General features: G+C 42.0%; 1 long non-coding RNA gene across 4 annotated transcripts; it reads left to right on the top strand.

Annotated features, from left to right (window-relative positions):
- The first annotated feature begins 323 nt into the window (after window positions 1–323).
- Window positions 324–26,252, top strand: LOC120440359. Of its 4 annotated transcripts, none has more exons than XR_005613185.1 (3): window positions 324–389; window positions 21,636–21,723; window positions 24,856–26,252. It is a non-coding gene; the product is annotated as an uncharacterized LOC120440359 (long non-coding RNA). The 4 variants fall into 4 exon arrangements; XR_005613182.1 differs by lacking the exon at window positions 324–389 and adding an exon at window positions 422–476; XR_005613184.1 differs by lacking the exon at window positions 324–389 and adding an exon at window positions 17,452–17,544.
- Window positions 26,253–26,504: the final 252 nt, after the last annotated feature.

Here is a 26,504-nt window from a genome sequence, read left to right as displayed (position 1 = left end):
TCTGACTCTTAATAGCCCAAATCTAAGTGTATGTAAAAGAAACAAAAAAGAAAGTCAAAGTGTGGTTTTTTTTCTAAATAGAAAAAATAATGTAAAAGGTGATGACTTGAACGCAGCCATTTACCAAACAGCCAATAAACGCCGCGGACGTGTGACAGCTCAGATTATTATATCCAACACTTTGACTGCAAAATCATTTCTGGAATGTCCTCTGTTTAGTAGATAATCCCATACCCTTCTGTGTGACCTCCCAAAGGAAGCAATACACGCAGGGAGATAGAAAAACAAAGCAGAGAGGGAGAAAGCAGAGCTGTGAGATAATGAAATAACTTATGGAGATGTGCCTCCCTCTTGGAGTGAGCGAGTGAGAGGTATAAAAACGGAGAGAGGTAATTGTTCTGGGCTAGCACTATTTTAAGTTCGGGTCAGACTTGGGGCAAGAGTTCTTTTTCGGGGCTTCCGACTGTTGGATGCAGGTTCGCAGAGATGCTTTTCTTTTTCTGTTAAATATTACATTTGTGTCTAAGTGTTGCGCCTTAAAAGGTAAGTTTTATTTTTTAATAAACAAAGCTCCCTGAAAGGCACAGCCAATCACATTGGCCATATTTGTCACTTGAGGTAGGACTCCAGTAGAGAACGTAATTTAACTCTTTCTGCACCGCTGGGCGAATGAGACGTTGACAGATCTTTTTTTTCTTTCTATCGGGTTTGTATTTCTTTACTCGAAGAGATCAAATTATTGGTGGGGACAATTCAATAATCGCTGGATATTGGTGGGGACATGTCCCTTCCGTCCATGCCAAATCGACGCCCTTGCTTTTCAGCTAGGCCTTTTAGCTGTTCCCCACTCTTATTTTAAATATGGATGATGCACCTAAACTGAGGTCTACACCTTCTGCAGCATTCCCTCCTAAGAAATGTTCAAGCTTTTGGATTACTACTGAAGTTATCAGGAAAAAAAAAATACAGTGAGCATTTAACAAATGGTCTTTCCTTATTAACTACAGACAGGCAGTTTGTTTAAAAACACAGTGACTGATAATACTGATGATAATCCCACCTGTTGGTGGAAATCCCAAGTGTTTCCCAGTCATGATGAGAGCAGAGCTGAAGCAAACTTTGATGCTGAGCTTTCTGATCCCCGTGAGACTCCCATGTTAATAAATGAGATCTCCTGCAAAGCAATACTGCTTTAAACCTATGTATTATGTATGAGGCAAAGGAGAACGGCGCTAAAAAGGAGGAATCATCTAGGCACACATAAGTGCCAGAATCCAATCTCAGCTCCATTAGTGCAGGACAAATCCTATACAGTGAGAAGGGTTCTCCGTATGTTTCCATGAGGGAGCTCAAGAAGCCATTATGGAAATGAAAGGGGACAAATCACATGTTACAGATCACTGGGTAAAGCAGGAACAAAATCATGGTGCCGTGTACTTTGGACTCGTAGACTCAACAAAAGAGGGCTGAAACCTGCACAGTTCCCCCTGCAGACTTCTAATAAACTGTCATAGTGAGGAGAGGAATTCTATTAGTTCACATTTCTGTCATCTTGCATCTTTAAATTATGCCATTTTGTTTTCCTGCAGATCACAGATTACATCTCCGTCTTACTTTTTCATTGCACTAAGTTTTAGCAGCATGGCATGTTATTTGATCATGTGTCAACACATTATCGTTATCTCTCTGTCTGAGCACAGAACTCATTCTAAGTATGCTCGGAGTCACAACTGCTGCAGAAGGTTACAGTGGAAGACAATTTGTCTGTGTTTTCCAATGAGTTAGCATCCCCTTTGAGCGTATGCTCCATCACTGTAGATACAGATCCTTACAAACAATCTCCCAAATGCTAATTGAGGTAATTAAAGCCGCAGCATCCAGAGGAAACAGGTGCAGGTGGTAGACATTATTCATGTCCCCTTGCCCTTGGAGGTAACCCTCTCAATCTAGCGAGGTAAACAAGGCAGACAAGGGTGCAGTTTTCTCTGTTTTCTTTGTTAAGGTGAGTACACAAGTAGCTATATTTCCCCCTGGAGTGAGCGCCATTGCTAGTGTGTATGACAACAGCAGATAAGTAATCTCCTCAATGCCAACAGCTCTTGAAACACAGACACATATTTTCCTTGAGCTATATGTGCATCCATCCATCCATCCTCATCCGCTTTATCCGAAGTCGGGTCGCGGGGGCAGCAGCCTAAGCAGAGAAGCCCAGACCTCCCTCTCCCCAGCCACCTCCTCCAGCTCATCCGGGGGAACACCAAGGCGTTCCCAGGCCAGCCGAGAGATATAATCTCTCCAGCGCGTCCTGGGTCTGCCCTGGGCCTCCTCCCGTGGGACATGCCCGAACACCTCACCCAGGAGGCGCCCAGGGGCATCCTTGTCAGATGCCCGAACCACCTCAACTGGCTCCTTTCGATGTGGAGGAGCAGCGGCTCTACTCTGAGCCCCTCCCGGATGGCCGAACTTCTCACCCCATCTCTAAGGGAGAGGCCAGCCACCCTTCGAGGAAGCTCATTTCTGCCGCTTGTATCCGCGATCTCGTTCTTTCGGTCACTACCCACAGCTCGTGGCCATAGGTGAGGGTCGGGACGTGATCGACCGGTAAATTGAGAGCTTCGCTTTTACACTCAGCTCCCTCTCACCACGACGGACCGGTGCAGCGTCCGCATCACTGCAGCCGCAGCACCAATCCGCCTGTCGATCTCCGGCTCCCTTCTCCCATCACTCGCGAACAAGACCCCGAGATACTTAAACTCCTCCACTTGGGGCAGGAACTCATCCCCGACCCGGAGTGGGCATTCCACCCTTTTCCGGCTGAGAACCATGGCCTCAGATTTGGAGGTGCTGATCCTCATTCCCGCTGCTTCACACTCGGCTGCGAACTGTTCCAGTGCGAGCTGGAGGCCCCACCGATGAAGCCATCAGAACCACATCATCCGCAAAAAGCAGAGATGAGATTCTGAGGCCACCGAAGTGAAAGCCCTCCGCCACTTGGCTGCGCCTAGAAATCCTGTCCATAAAAATTATGAACAGAATCGGTGATAAAGGGCAGCCCTGGCGGAGCCCATCACCCACCGGAAACGAGTCCGACTTATTGCCGGCAATGCGAACCAAACTCTTACAACGGTTGTATAGGGATCGAATGGCCCGTAGCAGTGGGCCAGACACCCCATACTCCCGCAACATGTGTGCTATATGTGCAGTTACCTTTATTACGGTGCACTTCTGATCAGCCTGATCATTGTTACATCGCAGGTTAGACAAGAACCTGGCAAAGCCGCTGGCACCAGGCACATTCAGTTCCCAAGGAAACGCCGTGCCATAATTAATAACTGAAAAGCTGCCCCTTTGAGAGTCAAATACTTTCTTGAAAAGAAATGGGTGAGGCAATTTTTCTAGCCATCATTATAGCCCCCCTTCTCCCCTCCTGCCATAAGAATGTCCTTCAATTTGTCAGGACTTTTTTTTTTTTGAGAAATGCTAATACCCTGAGCCTAAATGCCAGAGTTAGGTAGTGATGGCGGTAGGGGTCTGACATCATTACAGAATCCTTGTTTATATCAGACAGTGATTAGATTAATACTCATTAGAGAATATTTGTGTCTGCACCCTTCCTGTCCCCCCCAGGCAACCAGGCAACAGGAACCATGGCAATTAAAAATGGGAAACTGTCATCCTTCATCACCCCACCGATGTGTTGGCCCTTGAAATAAAAAACAAAACAAACAACTCCCCCCTCACCACCACCACCAAAACAACAAACACACACACATGTTCACATATGTGCGTGTATGTTCACATGAATAGAAGAACAAGAACAAGCTCCTTCATCAAACAGCCATTAGAATATACCCAAACTCATTGACAAAAACTAAATCAACTTCTCTCACTATTTATTTCTTAACACCACTTTTGCATCTCTGAAAAAAAGAGAAAAAAGAAAAAAGAGCCCTGCAGTCCGAAAAGATGATATTGCAGCAAAATGGGGAACTGCAACATAGCCTACAAGACTATTAGACTCGTGAATAATTGTAATAATCATGCTTGTTACAATTTCATCAGCCCAGTGTTGTATGCAGTGATAGTGAAGAATTCAACGAGCATTTATTTCTTTTCTGTGCCACTTTGTCAATGCAAAGATTTATTTTTTTTCTCCCTTGGCACGAAGAAGCTTTTCATTTCCTGCATTCACACCCTCTTCCCAAATCCATATTCCTGTCATTTCGACTAAGATTTAAAAAATGAAGCTAATTTAAATTTTGTCACAGTTCCTTTTTGCTTTTGGGTATTTTTTTTCCTTTTTTGGGGGGAGGGGGGGGCGGGGGTTCATGGTCGAATGCCAGGCAAATAAATGAGATGCACAGTTTTAAAATACACTTCTCAATTCAGATAAAATCTAAGCGTTAAGAGGGTTATGAACGCAGAACGCCACAGTAACATGAACATTAAGTTTACCATGTGCCTTATAAAGCATTGGTAAAAATGTAAATTGACAAAGAAACTAGGTATGCTCCCTGTGTGCTTTTGATCCCGATCATGTCCTCTTTTCCATCTCTTGCGACACATGAAAAAATAATGATCTTGATGACCGCAGCATATTTAGGACTTGGAAAGTCACCACTGCCTCCACTATGCCATTGCTAACTCTATCATTATAATTGAATATATTCAGGCCACTTTTTGAATCATTTTAGCCGGCTTTTGGTGCTCTATTAGCTATGGGTTATGATCATTAGGATAAAAGGAGGTTACTTTAACATGCCTGTGTTCAGAGTGTTTGACCTAAAGGGACAGACTTCAGAGAATTGGGCTCATCAGAGACTGAGGAAAAGTGAAAGTACTCAGTCTGAGGCGACTTTAATTATGCCTGTCGTAAAGCCCCCACTTCCCTTTGCTATGAAGGAGACCAAACTCTGATCTCATCTGTCTGGAAAAGAGTTCCTCAGATGTTTGTCGTGAGATGGCTGCTGGCTGCTGCTTTCTGTGAGCATGTGAATCAGCCAGTGTGCCTGTCTCCCATTCTGTCTGTCACTCTCCAATCTCTGCCTAATTATCCAACGTACCTGGATCTCTGCTGTGCATTCCCCTCTATTTTTCCCCTCTCTTCATGCACTCATTCCACCACAAAGTTTCTGTAACTGGAAAAGTGTTCAGTAACACTTTATAACATGGCTCGTGACTAAGGGTGCAACTCCTCTGTAATTAAGTGGAATTTCAATGTAATTTATTTGAAAATTGCAATGTAATTATATTTATCTACAAAAACGTGAAGGTAGGCACCCTAGAATACAGAATGCATAATTTTAGCCACTCCATAATATGACCCATAATAAGACCATAATAAGATACGATTGTTTTGAATGTACATCTTTAAACTTCAGAAATTTAACTTTTTGATTTAATACCTGCTCAAACAGTGAGGCCAGTGATAAATGGAATGACTTTGGGGTTTTAATCAAAGACTGTCAAAGTCATTTTGCCTAACAGCTTACATTACAAGCGTACAGAAGTTTTTTGTTGTCATATGGTAAAGTGCTGTTGTTAGAGCCTCTTGGATCAATATGCTCTTAACGCCACATCTATTTTCACCCGAGAGCAGGGTGGGGCGGTGGAGGTGGTGATGCAGCATTAAGGGAGGTGTTCTTGAGGGAGTAAAGGCCAAAAAGACATTTGTGGATAGCTGTGTGACTTCTAAATCCATCCATCCATCAATCCATCCATCCATCCATCCATCCATCCATCCATCCATCAATTTTCTTCTGCTTATCCGGGGCCGGGTCGCAGGAGCAGCAACCTAAGCAGAAAAGCCCAGACCTCCCTTTCCCTGGCCACCTCCTTCAGCTTGAACCCCTCACCCTATCTCTAAGGGAGAGGCTAGCCACCCTTTGGAGAAAGCTAATTTTCACCGCTTGTATCCACAATCGTATTCTTTTGGTTGCTACCCAAAGCTCGTGATCACAGGTAAGAGTGGGGACGTAGATTAACCAGTAAAGAGCTTTACTTTTAAACTCAGCTCTCTCTTTACCAGGATGGACCGGTACAGCGTCCGCATCACTGCAGCTGCAGCACCAATCTGTCTGTCGATCTCCTGCTTCCCTCACTCATGAACAAGACCACAAGATACTTAAATTCCTCTAAATTCCGACTAACTCGTCCGTGACCTAGAGTGGGCACTGCACCCTTTTGCGGCTGAGGACCATGGCCACAGACTTGGAGGTGCTGATTCTCATTCTCAGTGAGAGCTGGAGGCCACCACATCCAAGTCGCCTTCTGCTTGGCCTGTGGGCATATATCAGCTGCCTCCGAAGTCCCACAGGCTAATCAAGCCTGATAGGACTCCTTTTTCAGCCTGATGGTTCCCTGCACCTCCGGTGTCCACCATCTGCTTGAGGGGAATGTCGAAGCTCTGCTGGAGGTGAGAGTTGAAGAGGTGGGACTTGAAGATCTCTGCCAGGCATTCCCAGCACACCCTCACAATACGTTTAGGTGCCCCAGGTCTGTCCAGCATCCTCCCCCGCCACCTGATCCAACTCACCACCAGGTGGTAATCGCTCAGCACCTCTCTTCACCCGAGTATCCAGAACATACGGCCACAGATCTCATGATATGATTACAAAATCACTCATTGACCTGTGGCCTACTTATGTTATGTTCAAACATGGTGTTTTTTATGGACAAATTGCAGCTTGTGGCTGTTAGAGAAATCCAGTAACAGAACACCGGTTAGGTTCTGATCTTGCAGGCAGTTCCTCCCAATCACATCCCTCTAGGTCTCACTGTTATTGCCCACATGAGCAATGAAGACTTCCAATAAGGCGACAGAATCCCCACGTGGAGCACCCTTAAGCACTCCACCCAGGGACTCCAAGAAGGCCCGGTACTTTAAACTGTCATCGGCGCATCAGCGCAGACGACAGTCAGGACCCGTTCCCTGACCCGAAGGCGCAGGGAACAAACCCCGTTATTTGCCCACTGCCTCTCACCAGGGGCAACTTCTAAATCCCAAAAGGAAAAGACTGAACATCATTACTCAAACATACCACAGATATAGGTTGAATCAGAATGCAAGGCTTGGTTGCTGTATAAGCTTAGCTTCAGCCCTATTTTCAACAGTGAATTATACTGAAATTAAAGAGGCTCAGGCTGTTAATGCTAAGTGATGCCCTTTGGTTTTGGGTTAAGACCTACCCCACATTCTCTCAAACAACAAACAAGCAGACAAACAAACAAACAAATAGCTATTTAACTGGCAAAACTCAAGAAATGTCAGTGCTGGTCAATTTGGACGTAAGTAGCGGCCTGACCCGGTCTCTGGCGTACTTGTTTTTTTAAGGTGTCAAAGAGTGGATTGTAGAAGCATGGCCACTTCACTTTAATTTCAAATGAATAAAGATTACTTTATCTTCTCTTTGCTCAAACCCCCCTTTTTATGCAAACAGAAGCACAAAAGAGCAATTCTTGTGGCCAATTAGCAGAGGTGCACATCAGCACACATCCTCACTAAAAGCCCCTTTAAATTGTGTTTTGTTTGGGTCTTTTTTCCCAATTTTACCAACCACTATTTCTAATTTAGTGTAGATTAAAAGCCCCTGCTGATGTGCTGGTGTTTTTTTTTCTCTTGTCTGATTTTCCTATCATTCTAAAATCATGCCAATGGATTCCTTAATGACATACATTCCTTGCCACCAGCATTACCTCAGTCTCTGATAAAGTTACTACAGTGTAGAAGGGAAAGTTTAGAGGGCACATTTGAATTGGACTTGTCTTATCAGAGCAGCAGACATAAGGCGGCGATAGGGATCTTGATACCAACTCTGAGGTTGGTCCACTGGGCATAACAAGGCCTTCCTCCTGCTTCAACAGATATAATTAGCTTTGAGTTGGGAATGAAATTGTGTTCTTTTTTAGGTCTTTCCTTTTGTGTCCTTTCCCTTCTCTTATTCCCATCCCTTTCTTCTGCACTTTTTCCACTGAATTGCTGCCAAGCCCTGTTTGCCTTGGTAATTAGGAGCCAGCGCTGGCTTTCACGACTCCATTATGAAAACAGCAAACGGTCCAGTGGTTTATTGATAAAGCATTACACTCTGCTGCAATACTGTATGGCGATGTACAAGGAGCCTGCAGCCTTTTCAGGTGGACCACCATACAACCTCGCTCACTGCCAGATGAAATATCATAATGCTATAATAGCCCTATCACATACTCCATATAATACAAGACTGAAATGTCGGAATACAGCACACCGGCGGTATTAGTAAAATTTAATGCAAACCCCCCCCCCCAACAGCAACAACATGAGTTGTGCCATGCTCTGTCAAATGGAGAAAATGACCACAGAAAAAAAATATAGCCAATCTAATCTGCAGCAGGCAGAGACAGTTGAAAAGGTAATTTCGCTCAGCAATATGTGAGGACAGCTATTTAAATGTGTTGTTGGTGCTCCAATCAGGTTTCCCGGGGTGCTGTGATATTTAAAAGTGACACGGGTGACCCTCCACATTTGCGAGGTGTCATCATGCATCAATCGGCAAAGTGTATATCAAAGCTGCCCGTAATGGTGTGTGCATTGGGATTTATATTTCCAATTAAATCTGCAAATTATATGATTATCCTCTGCACCGTGCCGAGGCCATTTTGGAAACGGATTGTGCTGTTCATTTTGTTTTTCCACAAAGATAATAGTGCCAGTGGCAAACCTGCTTATGCAGTAAGAATATTAATGTCCGTGGCCTTGTCACACACCTACACGTGTCTCCAAGATCATACGCACACATGCAACGATATACACAACCCGCCGCTACTCCTGCAGAAACACACAGACGTTCGCTTGTGATGAACTAACGCTTCGGTGTTCTCTCTATTTTTCTGTCACTCAACCTTAAAGACAGACAGTATGTAAGTCCTTATTAGCCGAGATCCAGCACCTGCTGCAGACTTTAATTGCCTGTGAAAATGATATCAGGCTAAGGATCTGCCTGATAAACCTACACGTCGATCTGTCAGACACACAGAACACTGAGACCTTCCTGATGGCCGATACGAGTCTCAAAAACGAACGCACACATGTAGACAAGCTCTTCCTCTCTCTCCCTCTCTCTCTCACACACACACATGCAAAAACACCAGCACTCACTGAATGTGAATTATTGATTTGAACATGTCAGCTAAAAGACAGCGCAGACCGCCACTGTGGGAAAAGGAAGGATATTTTGCTATTGCTTTGCTATGCTTGACTGCCAAGACAGTGTTCGCCAGAAAGTTTCCACTTTCTCAGTGTTTACAGAGCAATGCCTAACAATGCCTACAAGACAGAGAAAGGAATTGCAAGAGTTTAAAGATGCTGGGTGAGTTGTACAATCATGAAGGAGAAGGGATACTGAAAGACGCTGGAGACTGTGGGAGAAATGTAGACTGGAGAGGAAGAAAAGAAGCGAGAAGGAGAATGACAGAGTGAAAACTTTTTCTCACGGGCTATTTGTATATGCATCTCTGGGGTGCCATTTTAGCTTCCACTTCTTTTTTTTTAGCTTGAGTAAAATACTGTTGGAGTTTTTACTGATTTGCTGTTGACTCTCTGCCTTTCATTACTTTTCAGACTTGCACAGTACAAGCAATAATAGTCATGGCTGTAATTTTGCAAGGGGTGCCAAAACGCATTAAATTCAAAATCCTAAAATGTACTTTTACGTTGGTGTTGCAGCGGTTTGCACGTGGTCTCCAGGGGTTTGAGCTTCCTCCCACAGTCCAGAGACATAAATGTTAGGTTAACTGGTGAGTCTAAATTGGCTACTATGGGGCAGCTGTGGCTTAGAGTAGGTTGTCTGCTAAATGGAAGGTTGTTGGTTCGATCCCTGGTCACAGGATATCCTTGGGGAAAATGCCAAACCCAGAGTTGCCTCTGAGGAATCCATCAGCGCATGAGTGTGTAGATTTTGGGGTCAGATTGGTGATGTGTTCAGGGTGTACCCTGCCTCTCACAGGTTGGTCAACTGGGATAAACTCCAGCTTATCAGAAGACGATGAATAGATGAATAGATGGAGCAGTGTTTGAGGCATGGAAAATAGATACGACACAGTCCCTCAGACCTGTGCTCAAAAGTTGAATATTTACTCTCCATAAAGTCTTTGACATGAGATCAGGATGCAAATATCTGTTCTATAACTGCTAAAAGCTAAACTCTGTAGCTTGGCACTAACTTTATCTGCTGTCGAGCAGTTAGCATAAAGTTAGGTTTGAAATTTTTTTTTTGCTTGCTGCCACCAAAAGCAACACTTTACGAGCTGTGAGAAATTGTGGGAAAGACAACCAAAACAATACCTGGAGGCAGGCATTCTCCACAGAGGTGAAGGGAACCACAGAGCTGGGTGATCTTTCTTTTTTGTCATTAGCGTCATTATTTTTTTTACCATACAGGGAGTCATTTGACCTACTGTTAGAAAAAAAATGTTCATTAGTGCGGTTTTAATCTGATCATCTACACGAAACTCTGCGGAGTCATTTATCTTTAAAGAGCTGAGTCACTTCGCCACTTGCATAGTAAACATGTAGTTGCACACAGAATCCAAAGTGTGCTTGCTGAAGTCTCACACTGATTCTGAAGTGAAAAGACTCATTCAGAACCACCTTTTGTTTTGGAGAACATCTCAACACTTCTTGTTTATGCAACAGAAGTGATTTGTCAAGTAAAAGATTTGAATGTGTGAGTATGAGAATAGAGGAGAGAAACAGCTTGCCATCCTTCATGATGATAATCTCCTCTCCTCTGTGCTAATGCACATCTCAATATCCCAGGCAACACAAGTGAGATTGTAGTTTATGACAAGTATGGATTGCATAACAGACGCTGTCTAATCCTCACCCTGCAGGCTCGCGAGCATGTCTCCCTTTTACCAAAATGTTCTCTGGTGAAAGATGCCATTACCAATTCTCTCCTGGGTTTAGTGGATTTATGCTGATTTCCATGGATACAAATTAGTGATAAATGGGAGAAAAAATGAAGGACAGAAAGCAGAGGAGGAGAAATGGTTTGATGCAGTGGGGGTATGTTGATATGTGGTGCTTATTCATTCATTATTCAAGCAGCCCTGTGTCCCTCTCATTTCTGAATGTGTTTTTTTTCTGTGATAAACTTAATATTTTTGCCATTCTTGCATTAATGTCAGGGAACATGCAGTCCCGCATTTTACAAGGATTTGTTGCTCACACAACTCAGGATCTGAGATGAAATGATGACGAAAATGTTAAATGTTAACTTTTAGCTTTAAATGTATTTGAGCGTGGTCACAGCTGCATAAGGTGAAACCTATTTAACTTAACCCTTTTAGCCTGGGAGGAATATACAGTACAATTAAAGTTTGGCACATCAGATGCATATAAATGCAACTGAATGAAACCTGAAAGTCACTTTAATTTGTTACTTATCAACAATTTACTGGCACTCTCGGACAGAAAGTCATTTGCAAGGTCACCAAACGATGTTGAGGACCTGCAGCTTACCATAAATGCTTTGCTTTGATTTTGAATTTAAAATGAGGTCCCAGCAGATATATGAGTGCTATTTTTATTTTAATTTAAGTGCACAAATGAGTGGTTTGCTCCCTTCTAATTATTAAGCCACGTCCCCTTCCTTGAGTCTATTTCCATTAGAATAGCTTTAAGTCATGTGAACGAGATAAATAAGTACATTCACATTGATTATATTAATTGAAATGCTTATTTATATAGAGTTAAATGTACCATCCAGTGTAAAGCTAATTAACGTGCTACATCTCATTTACTTAAGCCATACAAAAACTGGGATGCAAAACTGACAGGGGCTTTGTGTACGACTATTTCTTTAGGTGGTCAGTGACTTTGTGGAGTCTTAAGTCACAGTGATGTTGCTAGGCAACAAAGAAATATTTCTGGACAGAGATTGGCAGGGGAAAGTTTTCCCATCTGTTATAAATGTTATCAGCTGATTAAATAGCTGCTATCAGTTGTTATCACTCCTATAGATACTGCCAGCAAGCAGCCTCCTCTACCAGCTGGTTTGCTTAGTACATCACCTCATATAATCACGGTGCCGATGCCTTGCTGAAAAGACATATAGGAGGAGTGCTTTGAAAGCGCATCAAAAGTCTGCATAGGGAGCTCGAAGGGAATGCCAGTGGCATAAATCAAAGGACTTTCACCCAGGAGACTTGAGTATGTGGTGTTTGAATTTAAATGTTGTTTTGACCTGCTGTTTACTTTCATTTTCACTTCATGTTTGGTTAGTTTTGAGCCGTAAACCTTCATGATAAGGACGTGGAAAACATCATGGCTCAAGTTAAAATATAGCCTTTTACAACCAAAGCCATGTTAGAACTCTCTGCATGCTGTGAAGGGCTAAGTACAAGCACAAAGGTGTAAAAGGTTACATTTTAATTTTATTTATTCAGAATAAATATTATTAAGGTCTCTAGACAGGTAGCTACTGTATATGGCCCAACTCAACATAAGGTCAGCTAAATATGAACACAACTAAAGCTAATTAAACATAACTGACAGGAGTGTATTTACATAGCCATTCCATACAGCCATCCATACATCCAAATGTTGAGTTGTTTTCTTCCTGTTATTCATTTTAGGGTCATGGGGAGCTGGAGCATGTCCCAGGTGTCATAGAATGAAAGGCGGGGTACACTTTGGACTGGTTGTTGGTCTGCAGCATTGCTAACACAGAGACACAGACCACTCACCTCACACCTAGGGCCTAATTAGAATCACAGTTAACCTAACATGCATGTCTCTGGACTGAGGGAAGGAAGCCAGAGTACCCAGAGAGAGAACGCATGCAGGCGCAGGGAGAATATTCAAACACTTAAAGAGGGCCCAGCCGGTCGAGTTGAACCCGAGTTGAGCCTTTTGTATGTTTGCAATAACTATAAATCTGAAAAAAAAAAAAAACCCCAACAACCCCAAAACAAAAAACTCACCAACCTAAAACAGGATTTTTTTTCACATATATCACATTTCAAGAACAAAGCACTTTCATTCAGCTAAGCAGCTGTTTGGTGCTCAGGGAAAACACACCAGGTAAATATTGTTATTGCAATTTAAGGAATCATATAAGATGGAATTGTTAACTAATGAGCACACTAATCGTCAGCCATATCTGTAATCTCATCCTATTTCCTTCACTAAGAAAATTAGCAAAAATCAAACTGACACCCAACAATACTGGAACATTAAGTACAAACTTGAATTTTCTACCATTTTCAGTACTGTAACTCAATTTTCATGTAAAATTTCTGTCCTCTCTTGTCCATCTTCAGCTGGTCCAGAATGCAGCAGTTAGACTGCTAACAATCACTAACCAGTGCTCACACATCACACCTACTCTCTTTCTTTTTCCAGCTTCCAGTGAAATACAGAATTCATTTAAAAAAAATGACTAATAACATATGAAACCCTACATAGTGAGGCTCCTGCATATATTGTATAGCTGACATCTTATAACAATAGCCAGCCGCTCCGTTCATCTGATCATGAGCTGACCAGTTCATCTCTGTTTTGACTGTTATCTTAAATCCTAAACTAGTCATGTTTTATGTTAGCTTTTCCTAAACCCTTTGTCCATTATTTTTTATCTGCCCTTGCTTCTTCTGATGCAGATATGGAAGTGTGTATGAGGAATAAATGTTAGAAATGTTAATGTTGTATGTCTGACTGTGTGTTTGGACTTGTGCACTTATCTTTAATGTGTTTGTAAAAGTGCTATACAAAAAAAATAATATTATTCTTTTTGTTACTAAATAACTATCATCAAATTTCTGATTGATAGGTCAGAGTTTCCTAAAATATTAGATTTGGAATTAGTTTATTACTACAGCTGTTTCCTAGGGCTGGAAAAGTGCTTTTGTAGCCTGTTCCCTTTGAGCTCAGAGTCCAGTGTGTTTGGGTGATGTCAGGTATGTGAAGTCAAAATAATTTTACTTCAGTGCCAAGTGCTGAGAGCACATGCTATTCAAGCACGTTCCCTTCAATACCTCCAAGGAAACATCTTTGAAAAGTGTTTTGCAGAAAATATAGCGCTGTGGACCTCGCATTTAGAACTAACCCTTGCAAGTTGTGCTTGGCCCCGCTGTGAGTGAAAGGCAGTTACAGCCTTGCACAGAACTTCCAATCTTGAATAGGGATTAGTCTATGTGGAGTCTAGGTAGATATTTAGCTCGATCTGTCAAGGCAGGGCATAGCTAGCTTTTATCTCAGACAGCACATCTTTGCAATATAATGCTTGCACTTTAATAGTCCTTACTTGTTTTGAATTTGTACAACTGGAAAGCAAACTACAGTAGTAATATCTTGGGTCATTTTAGGTAAAGCCACAGTCATTTTTTCTTTATCTAAATCTCTCACATAGATAATCTAACTGTCCCAACTCAGAGCTGAACAGGAGGACTCAGATTGTACAAAATGATAAAACTCAAGGGAGGAGAAGTTTGGAGTGAGAAATACAGGGGGCAGGTGGTGCACTGGAGACTTGATAGATTCAATTTTATGGCTAAGCGGAATTTAAAATTCATCACATAGCCTATGGTGTAGAGATCACAGCAAACCTGCTTTCTGTACCGTTTTCTTCTGACGTGAACGGGTAGCAGAGGAAAAAAAGCCTGATGGCATACAGGAAAAATAGGTACATTTACAGCAGGAAATTACACACGCTTGGTCGTGGCGTTAAAGGATTAGGATCTGTAGATGAACTTACCGACTGGATTAGTGCTCTTGTTGCCAGTGGCTGCATCTGACTTCTAATCTGTAGCTTTTGTGAAAAAGGGAGCAGAATCACACAAAAACATCAGGGCAAGGCAGTCGTGCCTTAGATCCCATCACAGTGTTCAAAACATGACTCTGTGATTAAGCTGTCGTGGAGAATACGGTTGTATCAGCCCAACACTCTGCCAGAGGCAGGGTACACCCTGGACAGGTCACCAGTCTATCACAGGGCTAACACACACAGACAGACAGACAACCATTCACGCTACCTGAACAATATATATACATTTGCAATTTGATCTCCAATCAATCAATGGCTGTTTCTGGGTTGATCTTGTGTGTAGGTGATAGATTGCTTACTGACGTGCAAACATCATTCAGCAGAAAGGAGCCGCTGAAAATGTCACCCAGCGATTTCCCCCCTGCGCCGTTTCACTTCATCTCCATCTCAACCTGTTGGCGCGACTTCTGTCCTCCCGCCCTTTGCAGCCATGGAGATTGAGGTGTGTAATTAAAAATATCTCCCCCTCCTCTGGCTCTCTCCTTACTGCTGTCAATTAGCAGCTGTTGGATCTGTCTGCAGTTATGTCGAGTGTTGCAGGCTGCAATGCCATACATTGTATGCTTGCTCTTGTGTGTATTTTTACATGCACGTGACAGAGAACGTGAGAATCTGGAAAAAGCAGAGTGATAGACCGTTGCTTTGTACTGAGCGCAAGTTACGTGACTCTGCAATCCTGCATTCAGATTACAGCTTATTTATTTTTTCTTTCAGCAGTCTTTACATGCTGTATATTTAATCAGTGCTCTTTCCTGCTTTGTTAAGGCAAAGTAAAGCAACCACATGTCCAGATTACCCCCCTGTGCATTCTTTCTCCCTTGTGAAGAAGAAAGAATTAGTATATTGCCTGCATTTATTATACATTATCACCTGGATCAGGGATATCATTTTTCACTGTGGCACAGCTTTCGTTGTGATTAAAAATTCTCTTTCTGTTTAAATAACCCCTTGTCTCAGATTGACAGAACTACATTGCTTTCCAAATCCGCTTGAATTTTGTTCTGCACTATATTTTACTCGGAGCTGGTTAATTTTGGCTCTAAATCTCTCAACTCTCTTTCTATGGTGATCACTGCGGTACACTCAGGGACAGACGCACTCTCAGAGTCAAGCGTTTTTGTGTGTGCTAACCGCCATGGGAGCTTCGTACGTCAATCGCAGCAGCCCTGACTCTGTTGTCAGTGTGTCTAATTAACACTCCTGTGTGGTACTGATGCTACACACTACTTTTTCTGAGACACCTGCCCTGTGACACATTTAGCGTACTGGAGCAGGTGATTGTCAGCAGACATTTTACATGGAGATACGACCTAAAAACCAAGCAATACTCTTAGTTGATGCTAAGATCAGGGGCAGCAGGTGTTTGAGGGAGAATCAGCAGGTATGACATAGTCATGCCCAGGGGTTGTTGCTAGCGCTGGTGGGTCCACATGCATAATATTACGCATAAACAGATGGATGAGAGCATGACAAAGTCTGGCAGATGACAGAAATGAAATAGTCTGTCTGCGATTTAATGTATTTTCTTTTAAAAATGTTCCTCTCCGTCTGCCGGAACAGTATAATGATGCTTTCTTGCCAAAAGGTTTGTCAGGAAAGATGCTTGTGAATCTGCATTTACATTTTACAGAAAGACTTATCATAATCATCACGCTGCTGAACACGTTTAACTGTGAGTGTGCAACGAAGGGAGGAGGGCAGAGATATTCTGCACGTGTAAACATGTAAATAGCTTAAATTATTATCACTTAGAGTGGTTTTTAATCATGTTTTATTAATTGTAGTTTTTTTCGTGTGCATGTTTGCGGATGCTCGTGTGCCCTCTTATGTGCCTTCACCAGTCATGCCAGCTTGCTCTGACCCCACTGACACAGTGTCCCTGGCTCTCATCCAAGTCGCCTGCAGTGCCATCCTCTCTGCCTGCACAGTCTCACACAACTCCATGACTCATTGCTCAGCTGTGGTCATTTTTTTCTGTTATCACCACTTAAATGAAGGCATACTCAATGTGTTTTCATTCCTAAAATGGCTTAGTGATACTTTGTCAAACCTGCTGGTGACTCAAAAGAAAGGTATCTTTTGTTTACAACAGTAATAATCCCCAACATAAAAAAGGCATCGGTTTTGAGGATTTCTGCAATATCACACAGGTACTACGTATGTACTGTGGGAAATAGAGCCAGACAGTTTTATAAAGCAGAAGATTCCTACATGGCATCACGAGGATCATCATCATGAGCACAACTTTCAGCTTTACTCTTGTGCCGATCATATTCAATCTGATTGATCTGTACTCGTTGTAATTTATTATAATTTGTGCATCATCTGGTTATTGCAAAAATTCCATTTTCACATTTGCACTGGTGACTTGAAGCCCTTTTAAATACTTATTGAACTATTTTTCTTGTGGCAAGAAGGTTGTCAAGATGCTAGACTTCAGTAATGATACCCAGGAAAATACCCGATACTGGATAACATTTTCAGTGTCATGGGGGGGGTTTACAAAAGATTAAGAAGCATTATTTCTTATATAAACAACAGAATGATAACTCAAGGGACAGCACTACTTTTAAGTAGTCTGACATGGTGTGGCAAAATACAGTAACATAACTCCACACATGACATATTATAACATCATCATAGGAAGTGCAAAAAAGCTAAATGAAAAAACCCCACTATGTTTTTAGCTTTTCCGAGGCAGTGTGCTACTTTAGCTGACTTGGCACTGGATTAAATACAGCTGGTAAGGTAGGCCACTGCTTTTTCTGTCTCGATGACGCTAGCTCTTTTTTCAGCTTAAATCTGTGACTTCAAGAAAAACGTTTAAATTAACACTATATATCAGTGTTACAGGACTGATAATGTTGAGCTGAAATAATCTTATAACTTTATAATTAGCCATAGCTACTAACGATGATTACTCAAGAGTGACTCGCTAATAGTGGAATGCTAATGTTAGCACGCGCAAACGTGGTCTGAGGCTAACGTTGATGATAACTGTTTAGTACTTAAGCATTGTTGAAACAGGAGCTTTACTGACCTCTTGAAATTCCTCCTAAAGTGTCTTGTAGTGTTGTGAACACCAGCTACATCAGCTGAGAGTGAGGGGAGGTGCTGTGTGAAGTTGTGTGTTAACTGGAAGACACAACGATGGCACCCTTTGTATTGCTACTGTTGTAAATGAGCATCTAATTACATCATTTTTTTTTGGCAAAGCTAGCAGGAGGTGCTAGGTTTGCCAGTCTGCCTTGAGACTTCAGAGAAGTTGAAATTTTTATGTATTTCCTTACCACAAATTATTTTCTTGTTGATGCTGCCATACGCCTCTGCATATTTTCCGAGTTCGTTAGCAAATGTAAGCTTGTTAGCAAGGGTTACCAAGGAACTGTTGCCATGTGTCAGCTAATTTAATTCAGAGACATTATAAAAGAGACATGTGGTCTGCAAAGAATTTTGAGTAAAAATCCATGACAGAATTAAGAAATGCCAAAGATAGTGTTTGTCCTGCACCTGTGCCCGAATAGCTAATCAATAGCTGAACCAATTTATATGAGAGCAAATTCTGCTGTTGGACTGAGAGGTGCACACAGTTGTGGTTTTATGGTAACAGGCATAGCTAGTATCTTGTGTATCATACTTGTTTCTCAGCTTACCAAATCCATTATATGGATTAGCATATCATTTGTTAAATAATCTTCATGTCTCATAACCACGAGTTAAGGTTTGAGTCCCTGTATATTGAGACACTGATATGTTTTGTGGTAGTGTTGGATGACTGGTAATGAAATCAGCTGGCACACCATGTGATCTTATCTGTCAATTTTTGATTTCGCTGTTAAATAAGATCTTGTTCAAGGGAGTCAACAGTGTTTGCCATGTGCTCCGTTCTTATGTGCTGGTTTGCTTTGAGTGGATGCTCGAATATTGTTTTTTGATATCTGATCTGAGTGCTGTTTTTAATCTATCTGCTGCAATATTTAGCCTGAACCAGAGTGTAGTCTGTAATATCTGATACAGCTCATGCATCAGCAGTCAGGTTGTAGGCGTGATTGAGGACACTGATTAATGGGAGTTTGGAGTTTGAACTGGCTTAAAAAGAAACACATTACAGAAATTTTGACTTATACAGCTTTTTAACTTATAGTGTTATATTGTTTTATACTGCTGAGAGACTTGTCTTGTGCTTGTCAAACACATTTCATTGCAATGTTGACTGTGTGCTAACTTGCATGTGACAAATAAAGCTGAAAGCTGAAAAAAGGCTGTGTTGCCCACAACCACCAGGTACTATTTTAGTACCTACTTTGTCAAAGAGTTGAGCATCAACAGACTGCATTCCACTGATGGGACAGAGAGCGGCACTACTGGATGAGTCATCATCCAGTAGTGCACTGGATGAGTGACTCCTTCAAGAATCAAACCCGCAAATGAGGGAAATGGCTACAGGGTCACACAAACCAACATCGTCATCTAGTGATGAGGCACATACATTTACCATTGGTTTAGCAACAAGTCTACCATCGGCTCAGTGGCCCCCGTTGTTGTGTTATCCTAGTGTCGCATTACCCCACAGGACAGCATTGCTGTAACGACCCCACCCACATTAAGGTGGTACTCAGTTGTAACGGAAAATTACAGAAACCGAAAAGAGGAAAAGAGGCAATTGTGACAGCAGTTTGATGGGTTTTAATATTCAGGGCAGATTGTAATAACTCTGACGATTAGAGCAAGTCAAAATGTAACTTTATTGATTACCTGCTAAACATGACTTTGAAAGTGTGAGGATGGCAGCATGAGGGTATTAGCATGTACAATGCACAACTGAAGGACAGAGTGGTAAGAACAGATGTATACTGGCTTGTCAGTAGCTGCTGGACAGCTACAAGCCTTTACAGCCAATACTTGGGAGAATGATAAATTAAAAGTTCTGCTCCCTGTTTTTTTTTTTCTTTAAATGTAATCAGTTGACAGTTATGACATTCTGAGATATATGCAATATCACAAGCATTTTTCGTTGAAAAATATGGCAGGTAGCTGAGCAGAAAGTGCTCTATATCTCTTAACAGACACTGGTATTCACTGACTTCTCTAACACCTTCAGATTGTTTGAAATCATGAGTGACAGAGTGGCAGAGCGTGGCAAGTTGCTCTCATGTGACAGCCAAAGATGAATCATTTAAAGTGCTCGTTTGTGGCCTCACAGAGCAGTGTTTTCTGGACTATTAGCTACACAAGCAGCATTAGGCAGATGAAGCAGACTCTCCTCATATCTCACCATACGCCTGAGGCAACACACAGAGGGTGAGACTTCAAAGTATTCAGATAAGGAGATAAACACCTCATGCTGAACTTGAGGAACTTTGACAGATTTAACAGAACAAAGAGTCCTCTGTCTGGCTGCTGAGGGACAGTTTGGCTATAACTCAATTTGCTCATCAGTTTGCATGCATTGCTTTTTGTTTGCCGTGTTCATAAAATGGCAACCTAATCTGTTGTCACCCCTATAAACACAGTCTTTTCTCCCCAAACCTAAACTGTGTTTTTTCAAGATAGGTGGTGAAGGAGGAGATGCTATCCTGCTAAACACAGGATGAGTGTGGGAATGGCAGGGTGGAGGGGGGAGGGTGAGGAGGTTAGTCTGTTTATGTGAGTGTGTGTGTGTGTGTGTGTGTGTGTGCTTAGCTGGTTGTTGCTGGGGGGGTGGTTGCCTGTGGGACCTGCCTCTCAGTGTAATTGAAAAATGTGACCTGGAAAATGTTTGCCCAGTGGAGCATGAAAGTTACCTCCACAGCAATGGTGGCATGCTCAGAGGCGGCTCACCTGGCCCCCTGACAGGGAGAGCCTCGTATTGGGTGGGAGCTCACGTTAAGAGCCACTTTATCCCTCCACCACAAGCAGAAACATGCATTATTTAAGAGAACTAAAGAATCCCAGATTGACCGAGGAATAAAAAAGGCGAAAATTCAAATGGAATCTCCACCTTTAAGCTGTGAAAAGACTGACCTCAACAAGGGCACTTGGCGTGCCTAATTGAATGCTTGTGTGTTTGTGTAATTGTCATGGGGAAAAAAAAGGATTCTCTAAAACATCTGCATGAAAACAGTGTTCTTGCTGATTAGAAAGTAGTTAAAATGCATCACTACAGGGAAAAACACTAGAGAGCATTGTTGTGTCTCAGCATATCTGACAGTCACTAAGTTGGTGATAAAATGCATTAGAAAGAAAAGCACCTCTGTTCTGCACACCCTGCATCATTGTCATTTACTCTAAACCATTATTTCAGATAACACGTGTCTTCACGCTTTGACAGGTATGAAGACATATGACAGTGCCCAGAGTACTTTAGCAATATAGACAAACTAAATATAACAAAGTGAAAAGTCAGCACAAGACAGAGACGTGATATACATTTCAGGTCCAATGTTGATACTGGGTCACCGGCTAAGAATAGTTTAACGTACTCTAAGAAAGTGAATGTTGACCACTGCGGTGTTTAAATGAGAGAGTGGGAGATACCGATTGCACAGAGCAAGAAAACGCTAGAGGTAAACAAGGATATTGTCAGTGAAAGGTCTAAAGTGTCTTAGAAGATGAGCATTCACCCCAATCACACAGCAGCCTGTGGGGATACATACTAAGCAGATGACTGCAAGGCAGATGTAAACAGTGACAGATTCAATGAGCCTGAACAAAACAAACAAACAAACATCTAAACAGCCTATGATAATGGCTTCTAATAGAAATTGCATTGTTTAAAGTTCTAATAAAAACAATCTGTTTGTACTTTGTCTCACTTGCAATTTTTTTTCTTTACTTTTTTCTTTTTTTTTTTAGACAGTCCAATTCAAGATGTGAGATTAATGCCTTGGGGAGAGTTTAACGTCACTTTTTGAGGTCTGCAGTGCCATCAACAACCAAGTAGGTAAGATCTCAACCACATTGGTCCACTGGCCAATGATTGCTGGGAGTTGCTGGCTGTCGCCGAGTGAAAATGGTCACAAAGAGGATGCTTCAATGAAAAGATTCTTTTTGATGGCTAGCAGACTGCCATAGTCTCCTGTACACTAGCTGTGTCCCAAAACGTAGGCCGCATCCTCCTGAGGCCGCATTTGTAGACCGATTACGTCACAGCGACGCGACAAAGGCTGTCCCAATTCGTAGACTCCTCCGAATGCGGTCAACAAATGCGTCCTCCTTTTTCCCCAGATTTGAAGGATGCGTCGGGTGTATCCTTCGTGGCCCACCATATTCCAGAATTCATAGCGCGGCCCAGTCAATTCCAGTTTCCAAATATGGCGGCAGCTACTTAGTTTTAATATTACTCTTATTATTCTTTCTGGGTCACAAAATAAACTTTTAACAAATTTTCAGGCGAGAATGTAGCTGTGTAAACTTAAAATATCTGCTTGGTTTATCAAGACGTCGCATATTTGCAAAAGTGCTCCAACGTTTTCGGAGATGTCTGTTACCCACCAGCTCGATAGCTAGCCGGGAGCTCGAGGGTCGCTAGAGCTGGTGAGAACAGCAGACTCCCATCTTTATTGTTTTCAGACCCCCGCTGTCTTTCGCTACTCAGGTTAAACATGATATATAAGTCACTCCGATAACTTAAAAATGTTATTGTTTGGCTTTTTTCAGTGTTTTATTTGTTCCAGAGTAAATCGGTTTGGCTGAGATGAAAGTTATTAGATTAGATTAGATTAAATAAAACTTTATGGGTTCCTCCAGGGTTTTCACACAGCTGAATAAACGTCAAACAGAAAACTGATTAAACAGAAGTATGAGATGGTTGAGAATTTACGGCAGTGTCCTGTTATATTTTAGATAGCAAGGAGCAGACGGCTGAGTTTATGAAACTCCACCGAGACAGCGGTGACGCAAATCTGAAGGCTAGACTGTCCCATTTCACAGCCTCACACTTCTGTTGTTCTCGGTCATCGGAGGACCCGGCCCACGTAGACCACGATGGTCGGTTCCTCCAAAGGATGTGGCCTAGGTTTTGGGACACAGCTACTGACTTGCTAACTACTACCCATGTGGTAGTAAAACTTCTGACTTAGAATGGAAATGGAGACTATTTTGCATCAAGGTATAAAATATAAAGGTAAAAAGTAAAAATGTTCTTCATTTCCAGTCGCACTGGTAGCAACCAAAGCAATTGAAAAAAAATTTCCAGTGAACCACTGTATACCTTTTGGTAACTAAATTTACCAAATGACTGCCAGCAACCTCAAGCAACCACTTGGCACTCAGTCAAAGAATACACATTTCCTCTGGGGCCCTGTGTTAGCCAAAGGACTCAGGCTTTAGCAGTTGATTTCTCTGGTGGGTTGGTTCCACTGTTGGTTCCTAGATGGTCACTTACTGCTGACTGAGGCCTAAAAGGAATGTGCTATTTCCCGAAGTGAAATATTGACAAGAACACTTGTGTAAAGCTGGGTATATATAGAAGCCTGAATCTCAGGTTACTGAAGTTAAGGTGGACGCCTGAAAATCACGGGTCTGAAAAAAAAGAACTGATTTGAATCCATCCCAGGTCACCAAGTTTGTTCAAACCATTAGACTGCTAAATGTGTTGATGTAACAACTAGCAGATCAATTGGGATGTTTTATTGCACTGAAGTGACGGACACTTTGAAACGATGGGTGCAAGAAGTTCTTTTGGCTTTTTTTCTAGACATCTTTGAAACTTCCTCCTTTCTCATATCTTTACATTATGTTATAATTTGGAGTAAGAGTAATACGGCACCACTATAATGATAGCGGCTGTGTCTTTGATTTAGTTTTCAAAAATAAATGAATTAAAAAACAAAAGGAGAAATCTGTTTTTCCTCTACTTGGAACACTTAAGATACCACTACCCCTAATCTGTCCTATGAATCTCATACTTTAAATTGCCACATGATATTCCTGAAAGTAACCCATAAGTGCCTCACTTTGCAACATTTATAATATGACACAGGGCACCAAGAGGGAGGCTAACTGAGCTTGTTGGCCCCACACAGTACTAAAGCAAATGCTTCAGGGCCAGTGAGGGGAACAAGCTAATTATGGATTGACTCTGTAAGAGGGACTTGTGCTTCTGTCTTTAATGAGGAAATTTGCATCTTCCATTAAACTGATGTATGTGTGCATACATCGCATTATAGAATATTACATATGAGCTGGAGGAGTAAATTTGTGAAGTTCTACCTCCCACATAAGCCGCTGCGCAGAAAGATCAATTCGTCCGCCTTGGGCCGTCTGTGGCATTTCCTCTTGGAACAGTTAGATTGTTAAAAATCACTTGAGTTACGCAAAAGTTATTCACCTGCTTGGTTGGTATGTAAACGTGAAGCAAAAAGATTCAGTTATATTGGAGAAAACATTACGTGAGCATTGCTTCTTTACCATGTGTATATCACTGCCGCCACCATCACCATCAGCTCCTACAAGCCTACATGAGATAAAGAAGAGCCATATCAGGTAATGTATAAATGAGGGTACAAACAAGCTAGTAAACAGCGTGAATCTAATTAAAAGATAATGTCAGCCATTTTGTCACAAATGTTTCTGCTGCTATGGGCCTATCTTTTAGCCCTAGGGCTCCCTATCTGTTGAGGACTATTGCTCTCTTCTTGCAGGCTGTATCTTTAGTTGTGTTGCTATCTCCATTTCCGCACCTCAGACTATAGCTTCCTGACTTGGTGGTATTTCTGCTGGCCGTCATGCTTGACTGTGCTGACCCAGTATTTCTGAATGTCCTGTTTAGTCTCTCGTATAAGCTTCAAAATATACTTCTGGCAGCAAATGGGGACAGAAGCAGCGGCAAATATGTTTACATACAATGAGTCTGATGAGCTTTGGTGTACTACATGCTGCAGTAAGGCCCCAAATCACATGATTTTAGTTTTTTCTTTTCCCAAAGTCCTACTCAATATGGAAATCATAAAGAGAAATACAGTACATTAAAATTCTGTGTCTGGAAACCCCGTATTTTGCACCCCACTGAATACGCCTCCAGACTTCCATTCTCTTTGAGGATGGCTAGACTTTACGCAAACATGTCTTCTAGGAGGATGAAATCTCTGACAGGAGGATTGACCAGGCCTATCTCCAGAGCAGCAACTGCACGTTCAGAATGAACATCACCCCGCTAACTGGCCGCTGGAGGGGAACTTGAAAGAACAGGAGCACTGACGCACCTCTGAAGATGGTTTAGCATCGACCACTGACAGCTGACTTCAAAGACCCAGTTATGAACATGACAGGCAGCCTGTGCAACAGCCTTTGAATCCAGTGCACATTTTTATCAAGAATTTATGGTGTATTTAGAAGTGATTTTTTTTTTTTTTTTTTTTTGCAGCACCGGGAATTTGATTTGACTGTACATTTCTTCGCTGACACGGTAACTCTCACAGGTTTCTTCTTGATGTTGATATATATGGGACTTGCATTTTCATGAGTGCATGATGTTATTCCACATGGCAGCTGTTGATATTAGCGCCTTTGATTCCTGAGGAGTTCTGAAGAAATGCTGCAGAGAAAGCCCCCCAAGGCACGAGTTGTTTATTTGCCCAGATATATATTAATCCAATCAATTTGGCTCAACTCACACCTTGTGGAGAATTGTAATGGAGCAGATGGATACAGAGTAAAAAAAAAAAAAAGGCATATATTTTGGCACATTTAATGTACATCCATAATTTGGTATCTACACGTTCAAAGTGGCCCACCTACAGTTCTGTGATCTGATACTCATCTTCTTTTCAGTGTTGTCTATTCAGATATGCAGTGAAATGAGCATTGGCGTAATTACATTTAGGTTGTTTTCAAAATATACAGGGCTGTCATATATTTTTGAGTTACATGTAAATGATTTTACAGATAATTTAGAAAAATTAAAGTTGTCCAGGAGCAAAAAATAAAGGTCTAAAATGATCGTATTTTTTTGTTCTCAGCGCATATCTAATTTTCTCCCCCCTTTTGCTGCATTTCTTGCAGATGGCCAATTAAAAAATAAATAAAAAAAAAAAAAAAAAAAGAATAAACGCAAACACAGTATTAGGTGACCTTTTCAATCAGGTTTCTCTTTCTTATGTATTGCCCTTCTCTCATACTAAAGTCACTCTCAAGATCACTGGTGGTGTATCCAATTCTTTCACTCCATAAAATATCAACCCTCGAGACATGGTCCCATAGTCTTGTTTGTATGAGAGGGCGGTGATACGCCTGAGTGTGAGGCCATGTGTGAGTGCGTATGCGTGTGCCCAGGCATGTGTACTTGTGTGTGTTGCAGTGTCATCCCTCCCTGGAAAATGACTTATTAAAATGAAATTACGCAGCGCCCTGACCCATGGCAAACGGCATGAGCTGCAATTTGTCTAGCAGTTGAGCTGTGAATAAAATCTGATTGGCAATAATTTCGCTTTGCTGTTGATATCGCATCCCATCCTCCACGTCTTTTCTTCTCCCCCCCTTCCATCCTCTCACCAGCCCCTTGCCTTATCATGGATGTGTTGATCTAAGGGTGAAATATTACTAATATGGTGAACCAGGGTCAGTGAGCAGAGCAGTGCGATGATGGCAAGTGGGTGGTTGTGAGGTTAAGGATGGATTATATGAAACAGGAAGCGCTTGTGGTAATGTTTAATGCCAAAACACACTACTGATCTCTGGTAAAAGACTGAAAAACCATATGTGTGGCTATTTGTGTATAAGTGG

This window comes from Oreochromis aureus, linkage group 5 (assembly GCF_013358895.1).
Source record: "Oreochromis aureus strain Israel breed Guangdong linkage group 5, ZZ_aureus, whole genome shotgun sequence".
Lineage (NCBI taxonomy): Eukaryota > Metazoa > Chordata > Actinopteri > Cichliformes > Cichlidae > Oreochromis > Oreochromis aureus.
Note: the sequence above shows the minus strand (reverse complement) of the source record. Positions and strands in the feature narration are given on the sequence as shown.